This window comes from Lonchura striata, chromosome 24, assembly GCF_050655825.1.
Source record: "Lonchura striata isolate lonStrDom1 chromosome 24, ASM5065582v1, whole genome shotgun sequence".
Classification (NCBI taxonomy): domain Eukaryota; kingdom Metazoa; phylum Chordata; class Aves; order Passeriformes; family Estrildidae; genus Lonchura; species Lonchura striata.
Window position 1 is genome coordinate 554,455 of NC_140726.1, and position 12,563 is coordinate 567,017.

A 12,563-nucleotide genomic window follows, 5' to 3' on the forward strand; every position below is an offset into this window, starting at 1 on the left:
AGCTGGTACAGCCACAGGTGTCTCAGCCATCGCGACCCAACAGCACAGACTCTCTCAGCTGCAAATGACCATCGATGAAGACCTGCAGAGGATCGAAAAATCCATCTCCTATCTAGAAAAATCAGTCTCTTCGCTTTCAGAAGTAGTTTTACAGAATAGGCGAGGACTGGACCTCTTATTCATGCAACAAGGAGGACTGTGTGCAGCTTTGAAAGAGGAATGCTGCTTTTATGCAGATCATACGGGAGTCATTAAAGACTCCATGGCAGAACTCCGAGATAGACTGGCTCAGAGAAAGAGAGACAGGGAAACCCAGCAGAGCTGGTTCGAATCCTGGTTCAATCAATCACCTTGGCTCACCACTTTAATTTCCGCCCTGGTAGGTCCACTGGCAATACTGCTTTTAGCTGTTACCATAGGACCATGCCTGCTGAACAAGCTAGTCTCGTTTGTTCAGGCCCGTCTAGAATGGGCGAACATTCTGTTCGTGGGCCAGCAACAAATGCTGTAAACCAAAAACTGCGAACACAGTCAGCTGCAAAAGCCTTCGAAACTCACCTTGCGAGAATTACTCAGGTTTACCAAACCCCTTTTCTCCTTACCAAGTTACAAGTTTATACCTCACTCCAGTGCCTATATCTACGACTACCTCATTTTATTTATGAAAAGGAGGGGGGAGATGTAGTAGATAGGGACAGGAAGATTTCGGGATGTGACGGAAAGAAAGACCCCCATCCCCCTCTCACCCTGCAACATGTTATCCATTACCCCAAAGAATGTAACCACACCTAACCCAGTAGTTTTCCACTCCTGACTAACCCTAGAGACCCTACCAACCCCTCCTGACGTAGCAGAGTCCCCCAAGACTATTTAAATCCATGAGATAAGATAATAAAGGCTTTCGACCGTCCACCACATTGGTGCCTGCGTGTGTCGTTAGACCGAGTGGCCCAGGGGAGACTGGGCTGCCGTGCTGTTCCTTAAAACCAGGTCGCCGTTGTCTTCCATGAAGGCAACATAACTGGTGCCGAAGCCCGGGAAAGATTACTCGGGCAGCGGGTGTCGCCTGGACAAGAGCAGCGGCCAGACCGGTGAAACCGTGTTCTCGGCGAGGGAGACGTCCCAGGACCCGCGATCGTCATGGACGCCATCGCCAGGGTCGTAAGGGAGGTTCATAAGCAATGGGGTATTGAGTGTAGGCTCAAAGACTTTTATCTTGCTATAGCAAGGCTGCTTGAGCTTGGGGCAATTGAACGCCCTGTGGATGTTTTGCATCCGGAGATATGGGAAAAATGCACAGCCATGCTGGCCGAGGACACGAAATCCTCAGGCAGCGGCAAATGCCTTAAATCATGGGGCAAAGTAGAGAAAGCCCTGCGCAGAGCAATAGAAGAGCAGGAGACATGGAGCGCAGCACGTACGTGTTTATTAGTTACACCCAAGCTAGGGGTAGGAGCGGCAACGCAAACCGCCCCTGAGGACGATCTGCCCGGGAGCGGGGATCCGGGGGGCCCGGCGCGTCACCCCCCTCCCCGGGCCGGGGCCCGGGACCCCCCGCGGAAACCTCCCAAAAATCTGCAGCTTCCCCATCCGCCCCACCACCACCGGTCAGTGACCCGCTACCGGAGGTGCAGCGGCGCGCAGAGCTCTGTCGGCGGAGGCTGGCGGGGGAAGCCAGAGGCGCGGAGGCCGCGGCTCGGGGGGAGATCCTACCCATGCCGCCCCCGTATCCCTTTGAAAATGGCGCCGGCAGCCAAGGGGAGGGGCGGGGCGTGAGCAGTCTCGGCGCGAAGAGCCCAGAGGCGCAGAGTTTTGCTAATGCGCGTGTGCGGGAGAAAGAGGAGGAGAGCGGCAGAGGGCTCGGAGCCGATCGGCAGCCGCGCCTGACGCCGCCACCATGTAAGGGAGGAACCCCCCCCTGCAGGAAGCAGGGCGAGCCCGGGGGGCGGCAGCAGTGCCACCCCCGGGGGGAGGAGCGGGGTCGGAGCCGCACAAAACGGCACTGAGCCCCGGAAGTGCGCTGGCACTCGACTTCCGACTCTGAGTCCAGCAGCAGCTCTGGCAGCTCGGAAGAACTGTCGGGAGCCAGCTGGGACTCTGAGACGAAGAGAATAGAGCCAATGCAATTTAAAACAAAACCAAGTAAAGCTTTAAGCCGCACCGAAAAGCAGCCACAATACGAACAAGCCCAGTTTACCGACTGGGGAGAAATAAAAATAGCCTGTGCCGAATGGTCCCCAGCGGCTGCCGTACAAGCCTTCCCAGTGAGGATCACCGGCCCGGAAGGGAACCAGCAGAGGGTATATGCCCCAGTAAACCCAAAAGATGTACAGTCAATTGTCAAAGCCATTGCAGAAAAAGGAATCAATTCGGTCATGGTCTCCACATTAATTGATGGTCTTTTTAGTAATGACGACCTGCTTCCCTTTGATATCGAGCAAATAGGTCACATGATACTTGATGGTGCGGGAATGATTGTGTTTAGACAGGAATGGGAGGATAATTGTACAAAGCTATTAGCCCAAGCATCTGGCGCGAGGCAGCCACTAGACAGATCGACTTTATCCAGGCTTATGGGAAAACACGATGATATGATCACGCCTCAGCAACAAGCCACGCAGATGCGGGCTGAGGAGGTCAGGGCGACCACTCGGGCTGCTAGGGAGGCTATTCGTGCAGCCTCCCGGGTCGTAGCCAAGCCGTCGCCGTGGTCCACCTTGAGGCAGGCAGAGAGCGAAAGCTTCACGCAGTTTGTAGATCGCCTGCAGGCAGCAATAGACTCCTCTACCCTGCCGGCAGAGGCAAAGGACCCTGTGGTAGCTGACTGCTTGCGCCAGCAGTGCAACTCTGTCACCAAAGATATCTTACGTTCCCTGCCAGCCGGAGCCAGCCTGGCTGACATGATCAGACATGTAGTGAGGGAAGAACACCTGACACCCATTCAGGCAGCCGTCCACACCCTGACCAGTGCCATGGCATGTTTCAAGTGTGGTGAGGCAGGTCACATCGCGGTGAGCTGTCCCCAGCCGGCACAGCAGCCCGCCGCGGCGCCTCCACCCCAAACACACCTGAGAGGAGCCTGTTGGAGCTGCGGGAGGAAGGGGCACCTCGCCAAGGAATGCAGGTCCCAGCCCCAGGGAAACGGAGAGGGAGGGGGCGTGCGGGCCGCACTCAGCCTCCTCCCGCCACGAATGCAAGGCGGCCCATCTATGCCAACCCCCAGTGGGGCGGGGCGACCTTATACCCCATACCCCCATGGGAGGCAGCCAGCTTCGTACCCTCGCCAGCGAATTTCACAACACAGCCTGCGGTACCTTCGTACCCACTACCACCGCAAGCAGCGCCCGTGCCACAGGGTCAGCAGGGGATGCCCCAGAACGGGACCCCTGGGTGGCCCTGGCCATGAAAATAGGGAAGGAGCCCCTGACGCTGTGGGGGACGTGCTGCCTTTATGGCAGTCAGGACCCCCATGTCATAGGGCTTCAGTTTTGGGCAGACACAGGAGCAGACTGCTCGATTTTTCCCCAAGCGCTGTGGCCCCGACACTGGCAATGCAAAGAAGTCCCCCCAGTGAACGGAGTGGGAGAGCCGTCCCGAGCTTGGAAAAGCACCCAATTAGTAGCCATAACGCTTCATACAAAAAAGGGACCAGAACAAACAGTAGCAATCCACCCCTACAATTTGCTAAACTCTCCACCCCTGATAGGAAGGGACATCCTTGCTATGTTAGGAGTCAGGATTACAAATTTATAATAAGGGCCACTGCCGCCAATCAAACTGACTTGGAAATCACCAGACCCCGTATGGGTCGAGCAGTGGCCCCTGTCAAAGCCTCGAATGGCAGCCTTGCTGGAACTGGTCAACCGCGAGCTGCAAAAGGGTCACATAGAACCCTCCACCAGCCCGTGGAACACCCCTGTGTTTATATGCTAGAAGCTACCTTTCTAACCCTAAACTAAACCAAACCTAACCTGATTAACTCCTGTTGGCTTTGTTATGATGTTAAACCCTCTTTCTACAAAGGCATTGCTTTAGACACCCCCTTCAGTTACTCCACAGCCAGTGCCCCCCACCAGTGCAGATGGGACACTCCCCGCAGAGGAATCACCCTGAGTCAAATCACAGGACAAGGCAAATGTTTTGGCAATGCAACTTTAGCAAAGCAGAAAGGCAACTTCTGCACTAAAGTTGTCAAGCCCAACAGAAAGACCAATAAGTGGGTGGTCCCATCCACATCTGGGATGTGGGTTTGCCAGCGATCCGGAGTGAGTCCTTGCGTGTTCCTTGCCAAATTTAATGACTCTATTGACTTCTGTGTCCAAGTTCTGATTGTTCCTAGGGTCCTGTACCACTCAGATGAAGAAGTGTACCACCTTTTCGAAGAACCTGACAGACTCCACAAAAGAGAAATAATCACAGGTATAACTATCGCAATGCTGCTCGGCCTGGGAGCAGCTGGTACAGCCACAGGTGTCTCAGCCATCGCGACCCAACAGCACAGACTCTCTCAGCTGCAAATGACCATCGATGAAGACCTGCAGAGGATCGAAAAATCCATCTCCTATCTAGAAAAATCAGTCTCTTCGCTTTCAGAAGTAGTTTTACAGAATAGGCGAGGACTGGACCTCTTATTCATGCAACAAGGAGGACTGTGTGCAGCTTTGAAAGAGGAATGCTGCTTTTATGCAGATCATACGGGAGTCATTAAAGACTCCATGGCAGAACTCCGAGATAGACTGGCTCAGAGAAAGAGAGACAGGGAAACCCAGCAGAGCTGGTTCGAATCCTGGTTCAATCAATCACCTTGGCTCACCACTTTAATTTCCGCCCTGGTAGGTCCACTGGCAATACTGCTTTTAGCTGTTACCATAGGACCATGCCTGCTGAACAAGCTAGTCTCGTTTGTTCAGGCCCGTCTAGAATGGGCGAACATTCTGTTCGTGGGCCAGCAACAAATGCTGTAAACCAAAAACTGCGAACACAGTCAGCTGCAAAAGCCTTCGAAACTCACCTTGCGAGAATTACTCAGGTTTACCAAACCCCTTTTCTCCTTACCAAGTTACAAGTTTATACCTCACTCCAGTGCCTATATCTACGACTACCTCATTTTATTTATGAAAAGGAGGGGGGAGATGTAGTAGATAGGGACAGGAAGATTTCGGGATGTGACGGAAAGAAAGACCCCCATCCCCCTCTCACCCTGCAACATGTTATCCATTACCCCAAAGAATGTAACCACACCTAACCCAGTAGTTTTCCACTCCTGACTAACCCTAGAGACCCTACCAACCCCTCCTGACGTAGCAGAGTCCCCCAAGACTATTTAAATCCATGAGATAAGATAATAAAGGCTTTCGACCGTCCACCACATTGGTGCCTGCGTGTGTCGTTAGACCGAGTGGCCCAGGGGAGACTGGGCTGCCGTGCTGTTCCTTAAAACCAGGTCGCCGTTGTCTTCCATGAAGGCAACAGTTAACAAATTGCTACATTTATGCAAAAGTAGGGGATGAAGCACACCACAGGAATCCCTCACTCATCTACAGGTCAAGTTATTGTAGAAAGAGCCAATCGTACCCTGAAAAAAAATTTAGCAAAACAAAAGCAAAATGATGAGACTGATGTATTTAATAAATTGTCAAAAGTATTGTTTACTCTAAACTATTTGTGTTTGGCAGAAGGTAGAGAAGAACCAGTGGTTGTAATACACCACCAAGCAGTGAAAGAGGGGAGACCACAAGCAATTCCCGGACTTTATGTTTATCACAAGGACATACAGACGAAAGAATGGCAAGGGCCAAGTTCTGTGTTGTTTAATGGTAGAGGTTATATGTGTGTCTCAACAGGTACCAGTCCAGTTTGGGTGCCGAGCAGATTCACACGTGCATGTCCACAAGCAGAGATACCACCCAACAGTGATAACAACATTGACAGCAATTTACCTGGAATATTCCATGACAAATCTAGTTCTGATGAAAATTAACTTTGTAGAGTACAAGAAAATAAGTTATATAATCATAAGCATAACATTAGGTTTATCATAAGCCATAGTTTATATTTAGAATTAAGTTTGCTTCTCTTTTATTAAACAGGGCAATCAAGAACATGAGAAATATGTGGTGGGTCAGAATGTTTTTGTTAGGCAGTGTTTTAGTAACTAAAGTATTTGGAATGCTTGACACTGACAAGAGACAAAACATGTGGATCACTTGGGCCAAACAAGCTGGGCAGGATTCATTCTGCTTGTTGCTAACCACCCCATCCAATCATTTTTGTATTTGTTTGACTGGAGTTTCACTGGGTTCAATGGCAGAGTACAAAGCTTGGACTCTGGCCAGAAAAAATCCAAAAAGCTAGGAGCACAAGCTGTTGCAGTTGTGCAAAATCTTTTGTTTATTAATGTCAAACCCCAAGAATTTGATATTTTAGGTTCTGTCTCAGGAAATTACTGTTTGATATTTGGACCTCATGCTACAAAACCAACACAAAAAGAAAAACAGCCAACAGATGAAAACATTTGGTTGTCTCCCAGATCTCCATTGTATTATAACTACTCAGCATATTGTAGCAATTGGACGCAATCCGTGATACCACCAAAAAGTGCCCAAGAAAACTGCCACCAGGGACTTCCCTCATTTGTGGGGATTGAGCCTGGTCCGTGGTGCCCCAAAAAGCTATGGGAGGCCCATGGTACATTGGTAAATTAACACTGTTTGCTCCCACCACTCATCAGGTTCTTGGATTGCCCCAGAAACCTCAACAAGCCAAACAGAGTGTTCTCCAGCTAGACCCTGATTGTATGGATCAAGTATCATTGTGGGGGCACACATCTGTAATACTAGGCTCAATTTTCTCCCCAGAAGTTGCTTCAGCGCAAGCTCTCACACAGCTGAAAACCCTGGCCTGCTGGACAGGAAAACAAATCAATATTACATCTAAAATGTTAAGTGAGCTTGCCACCAATGTAGATAGCACCCATCATGCAGTTCTTCAAAACAGAGCTGCCATTGACTTCCTTCTTTTAGCACAAGGACATGGGTGTGAAGAATTTGAAGGCATGTGTTGCATGAATTTATCTGACCACTCTCAATCAATTTACAAACAGTTAACACAACTGAAAGACAACATGAAGAAACTTGTCGTTGTAGATACTCCATTTGCTAATTGGCTCAATTCTTTAGGTTTTGCTGGTTGGGTCAAAGATTTTGTTCATTTTGGTATTGTACTTTTTCTTATTTTTATAATTATTCTAATCTTTATACCTTGTTTATTACATTGCATACAGAAAATTATTAACCATGCCTTCAAGTCAATCTGAATAGCTCAAAAAGAAAAAGAGGGAATTGTAGGATTTCTGAGAGAGAGAGGACATGATTTGTATTTGGAGTAAGGGTTGAGCTACCCTCAGACTAGGCCTCTGATAAGCAGTCTTGGTGGGGCCTGTGAAGCCTTTGGTGTAGCAAGAAAACAGTTGTTGCACAGTTAGAAATTACTTTTACATAACCACAATGTTAATAGGTTTTCTGGGTGTGAATTAAGGTAGAGCTGCAGTGTGAAAATCTGGCCACCTTGAGATGGAGACAATGTTTGCTGACCAGTGATTATGTACTGAAGTGTATATAAACTGCCATCTTATAGACAATAAATTGAGAATGTAATTTTAACTATATTGCCTCGACCTGCATTTTTGTCCAGTCCAGCTTCCCTCATATTATAAGAAGTCCCTAGCTTTTATTTTCCATAGGGAAAAAAGCATGGAGCTCCAGTGTTTCAAAGGTAGATGAGAGCCAGGCCTCAGGGAGCCAAGAGCAGCTAAACTTTGCAGTCATGGCAGCTTCTGTACGGGAGTATCCTTGGACATAGGGAGTTCTGGAGGCAGATTCCCAATTTCAGCTATGGGTGCCTGGATGTGAAAGACAGTTTTCTCCATAGGAAGAAAAGCAAATAGCCCCAGAGTTTTGAAGGCAGATGAGAGGTGGCCCCTGGGAGGTAAAGCCAGCCAGACTTGTTCCATGTTCCCGTGGTCCCACGATGCCCTGCAGTTCTCCTTGATTCAATGCAATGCCACAGTATCACTATGGTCCACTTGGTTCCACAAGGTTCCACAGTGTCACAATGGCCCCTTGGTGCTACAAGGTGCTACAATGGTCTCACTAGGAAGGAAAAACAGAGCCCCATTGTTTCAGGGGCAGATGGGAAAGTGTTTTAGGGGACATGAGAGGTGGCTCCCATGAGGCCGAGGCTAGCCAGATCCATCTGTCCTGGTAGGCTTGTCTAGGAGCAACCCTTGGCTATATTAAATTTGTTATGTGGAATTCCCATTTTGCCCATTTGTGCCTGGACAAGAGGGACAAGTCTTTTGCATAAAAAGGAAAGCACGGAGCTCCAGTGTTTGAAAGGCAGGTGAGAGCCAGCCCTCAGGAGGCCAAGGCCAGCCAGACTTATCAGTAATGGCAGATTTTGTGTGAAAGCAGCCCTTTCATATAGAGAATTTTGGAGGTGGAATCCCAATTTCTTCCATGGGTGGCTGGACAGGAGAGATGGGTCTTTTCCATAGCAAGAAAAACATGGAGTCCTAGTGTTTCAAAGGCAGATGAGAACTGGACCTCAGGAAGCCAAGAGCAGCCAGACTTGTCAGTCATGACAACTTTTGTCTGGGAGCTATCCCAGGATATTCAGAATTTTGGAGGTGAATTCCCAATTTTTTGCCATGGGCACCTGGAAGTGAAGGACAGTTATTTTCTGTAGGAAGGAAAGCACAGAGCCCCACTGCATCAGGGTCAGATAAGATGTGGCCTGCAGGATGAGAATATAATCTGGAATTGTAATGCAGTCCCCCAGGAGTGCAAGTCAGCCAGATAGCCAGATGTGTTCTGTGTTCCCTTGGTTTCATGGGGCCCTGAAGTGTCAACATGCTTTTTGGTTCCATGAAAGCCCCAAAGTGTCACAATGGCCCCTTGGTTTTTTTTGGGCCCTGAAGTGTCTCATGACTCTCCATGATTCCATGAGGCCCTGCAGTATCCTAGTGGCTTCTTGGTTCTACTATGCCCACATTGCCACAATTGTTCCTTTGGTTCCATGAGCTTCTGTACTGTCACAATAGCCCCTTGTTTCCATGAGGTTCCATAGTCTCACAGTAGTCTTGGTTCCATAAGGCCCTGCAGTCCTCTGATATTGTTATTGCTATCTGGTGCTCTCAGAGAAGCTCTGGCATTTGCAGCAGCTGAGTCAGGCACTGCCCTTGGCATTCCTGCCAGGCAGGTGTGTCCATGGGAATGGGGTGTCCAAGCTTCCCTGTTGTAGGGTATGGGGTTATAAATATTAAAGTTGCTAAGGCTTATGCTCACTATAAGGCCCTATGGGAAAGGCACAGCTGCAGGCTGGAAGTCAGTTGAGAGATGGGAGGCAGTTATGAGTGAAGAGAGAGTCAGTTGGAAGTAAATTGTGATTGGCTGGAGGAATGCGTGGACAGTGTATGAGCAGGAAGCTGATTGGATGGTAGGACCTGTGGACAGCAGCATGGCAGCTTAGCCAGCCAATGTTAATTCTTTCTGTTAAGTTCTGTTAAGTCTCGCTCTGGTTTCACTTATGTCAGGTTGAAATTAAAGGTATAAAAAGGGGCCAGTTTTTACAATATCACAATTTCCTTTGGATGCATAAGGGGGTCCATGTTGCTTTATTCCCCACTGCTATATCCTGTGACCTGTGGGGCGGTAGGCAAAGCAGACCATGGGAAAGAGGAATGAGCTGAGCCCCTCACCCTGAGATCCCATCATGGGCACACCCAGGGATCTCCTTGCTGTGTCCTTCTAAGCTCTGAGCTGCCCTCCTGAATGTAAATCTGTGCCTCTAGGAGTTCCCTGAATGTCCCATGAAGAAGTGCAGAGCTGCCACAACTAGGGAAATGGTGTTGGGTTTGCCAAGGAAATCGTAAGTGTCCTTGACAGAAGGGGGTGCTGAGACCTTGCTCAGAGACCTTTAGAGAGGGTGAGTCATTCAGTGATCCCTCTTGCTCTGGTTTATCCCAGGGTGATCCTGGAGTGTGGCTGTGCTCTGATTCCAGCCAAAGGTGCAAACAAGCCCATCCAGCCCCTCACCTTGCCCTAAGCCACAGCAACTCTCACATCTCTCAGTGGCAAACTCTGAGTGCAGCAGAAATGCTGGGGATTTCTGAACTCAGAGAGCCAGAAAAGATGTGAGGGCAGGAAAAAAATTCCTTATATCTCTTCTCTGATATCGCTGTCCTGTAGACCTGAGAGAACAGATACTAACAAGCTTTTCTGCATTAGGACTGATTCTGAATTATGATTTTAAAGGGCTAAGATTTTAGCTGAGAGTTAGAACCAATTAATATTGAAGTTAGATGATAGGTTAATGATAGGTTAATGATTATTAAATGCTTAAGCTAAAGCTAATTGTTATATTATGAGCTTATTTGTAGAAGGATGTGGAGCAAGTGAACCATTATAGGAACATACTGAAACCAGTAGAACTGGGCCCTGTGTGAATCCATCACAAAGCAGGTGGCCTTGGATCATGCCAGAGGGTCACAGAGACCTGGCAAAGATCTTCCTGACTTCATCCCTGGGACCACTGACCCAATTTGATACCACCAACCCAATTCAAGAGGAGAACTGTGTACACATGAAAGACAAATAACCTCATTTTAATACAAAGCGGGGATGGGAGGTGCTAGGGTTGTGCATATGTATTCTTTTGGAAAATAAATAGAATGCAAAAATCCCTGTACAGCATGGTCACGCATTTTGGGGACAATCCCCACAGTGCTGCTCACTAGCGTAATAAACGTACCACTTTCCCACTTTGACTAGTTAGAAAGTCTTTGTCTGTGATTTCTGGTTTTAACAATTCAATTCACAGACAAATCCTGACTATCCAGCCTTGGCCACATGGCCACAAGCCAAGGGCAGCAGCACACGGATGGCTCCTTAAGAGTCCCCACAGACAGGCCTGGCTGCTCCTGATACACCCAGCCAGCACAACTGAAGCACAATCAGGGACCTGGGTGAAGGTTTTCCCAGAGCAAGAGCAAGTATGCATGAGTCCCAGTGGGACAGTCTACAGGGAATGGCACAGGTTTACCTCAAAGTAGCCCCTCCTAACTTGTCCCTGTCCTTTTCTCCATGAACAGGTGCCCATATGCAGCCACAGCAAATGTCCAACAGCAGCTCCATCAGCCACTTCCTCCTGCTGGCGCTGGCAGACATGTGGCAGCTGCAGCTCCTGCACTTCTGCCTCTTCCTGGGCATCTCCCTGGCTGCCCTCCTGGGCAACGGCCTCATCATCAGCACCGTAGCCTGCGGCCACCACCTGCACACGCCCATGTTCTTCTTCCTGCTCAACCTGGCCCTCAGCGACCTGGGCTCCATCTGCACCACTGTCCCCAAAGCCATGCACAATTTCACCAGGCACATCTCTGTTATGTGTAGTAAATATAATTTGCACCATTCCTTGTATAAAATATGTAATATTGGATACTTGTTAGATTATGCCCGTTGTATTAGTTCCTCTCCTTGCAGGCGAGACTGGGTGTATATTGGAAACTGATTTACAAGTAAAAGGGTGTGGCTTGGCCAGGAGATGGGCTATGTCCAGACTCCAGGTGCTGACCATCATGAGTCCAGGTGTTGACCATCGGGACTCCAGGTGTTGACCATCAGGACTCCAGGTGTTGATCATCGGGTGCTGATCATCACATAAAGGGCCCAAGATGGATATCATGGGAATCCTCAGACAGATACATGTGAATGCAACCTTCCCGTAAAATCTCATCAGGAATTCACCTACTCCGGACACTGAATTATTTCTCCTCATCACCAAAAAAGAAAATCTTATTAACCTATGGACTCTGAATAGAATAAAAGACTGATTGCTGAAATCTTGGCCTCAGGAGGAATTTTCCCTATAAAAACCGCTTGGGCCAGGATGGAGGTGTGTGGGCACAGGGGAAAACCTCTGCTGAGGCTGACTCCTTGTACCACACCCAGGGCCAATTCCCGGGCTCGGCTCTGTCTTTTTCTGTGGCTGGCTAGATAGAATTTGACCACTAATAAATTTTTTTTTCCTTATTTTTAATCTGGCTGAATAAATTCTCATTTATAACATCTCCTACACAAGATTTGCTGCTCAAGATTTCCTCTTTTTTTTTCTGATGTCAGCAGAGACATAGTGATATCATCTCCTGAACATCATGTGCTACGACCGCTACATGTCCATCTGCAAACCCCTGCACTACGGGACCCTCCTGGGCAGCAGAGCTTGTGCCCACATGGCAGCAGCTGCCTGGGCTGGTGGCTTTCTCAATGCTCTGCTGTTCATGGTCAGTACATTTTCCCTGCCCGTGTGGCAGTACAATGGCCTGGGCCAGTTCTTCTGAAATTCCCCAGATCTCAAGTTCTACTGCTCAGACACATACCTGAGGAAATTTGGGCTTCTTACTTTTGCTATTTTCCTTTTTTTTAGGTTATTCTGTGTTCACTGTTTGCTCCTATGTGCAGATCTTCAGGGCTGTGCTGAGGATCCCCTCCAAGCAGGGATGGCAGAAG

General features: G+C 48.8%; 1 pseudogene; it reads left to right on the forward strand.

Annotated features, from left to right (window-relative positions):
- The first annotated feature begins 5,993 nt into the window (after window positions 1-5,993).
- On the forward strand, window positions 5,994-7,535 carry LOC146765447 (uncharacterized; annotated as a pseudogene).
- The last annotated feature ends 5,028 nt before the right edge of the window (window positions 7,536-12,563 follow it).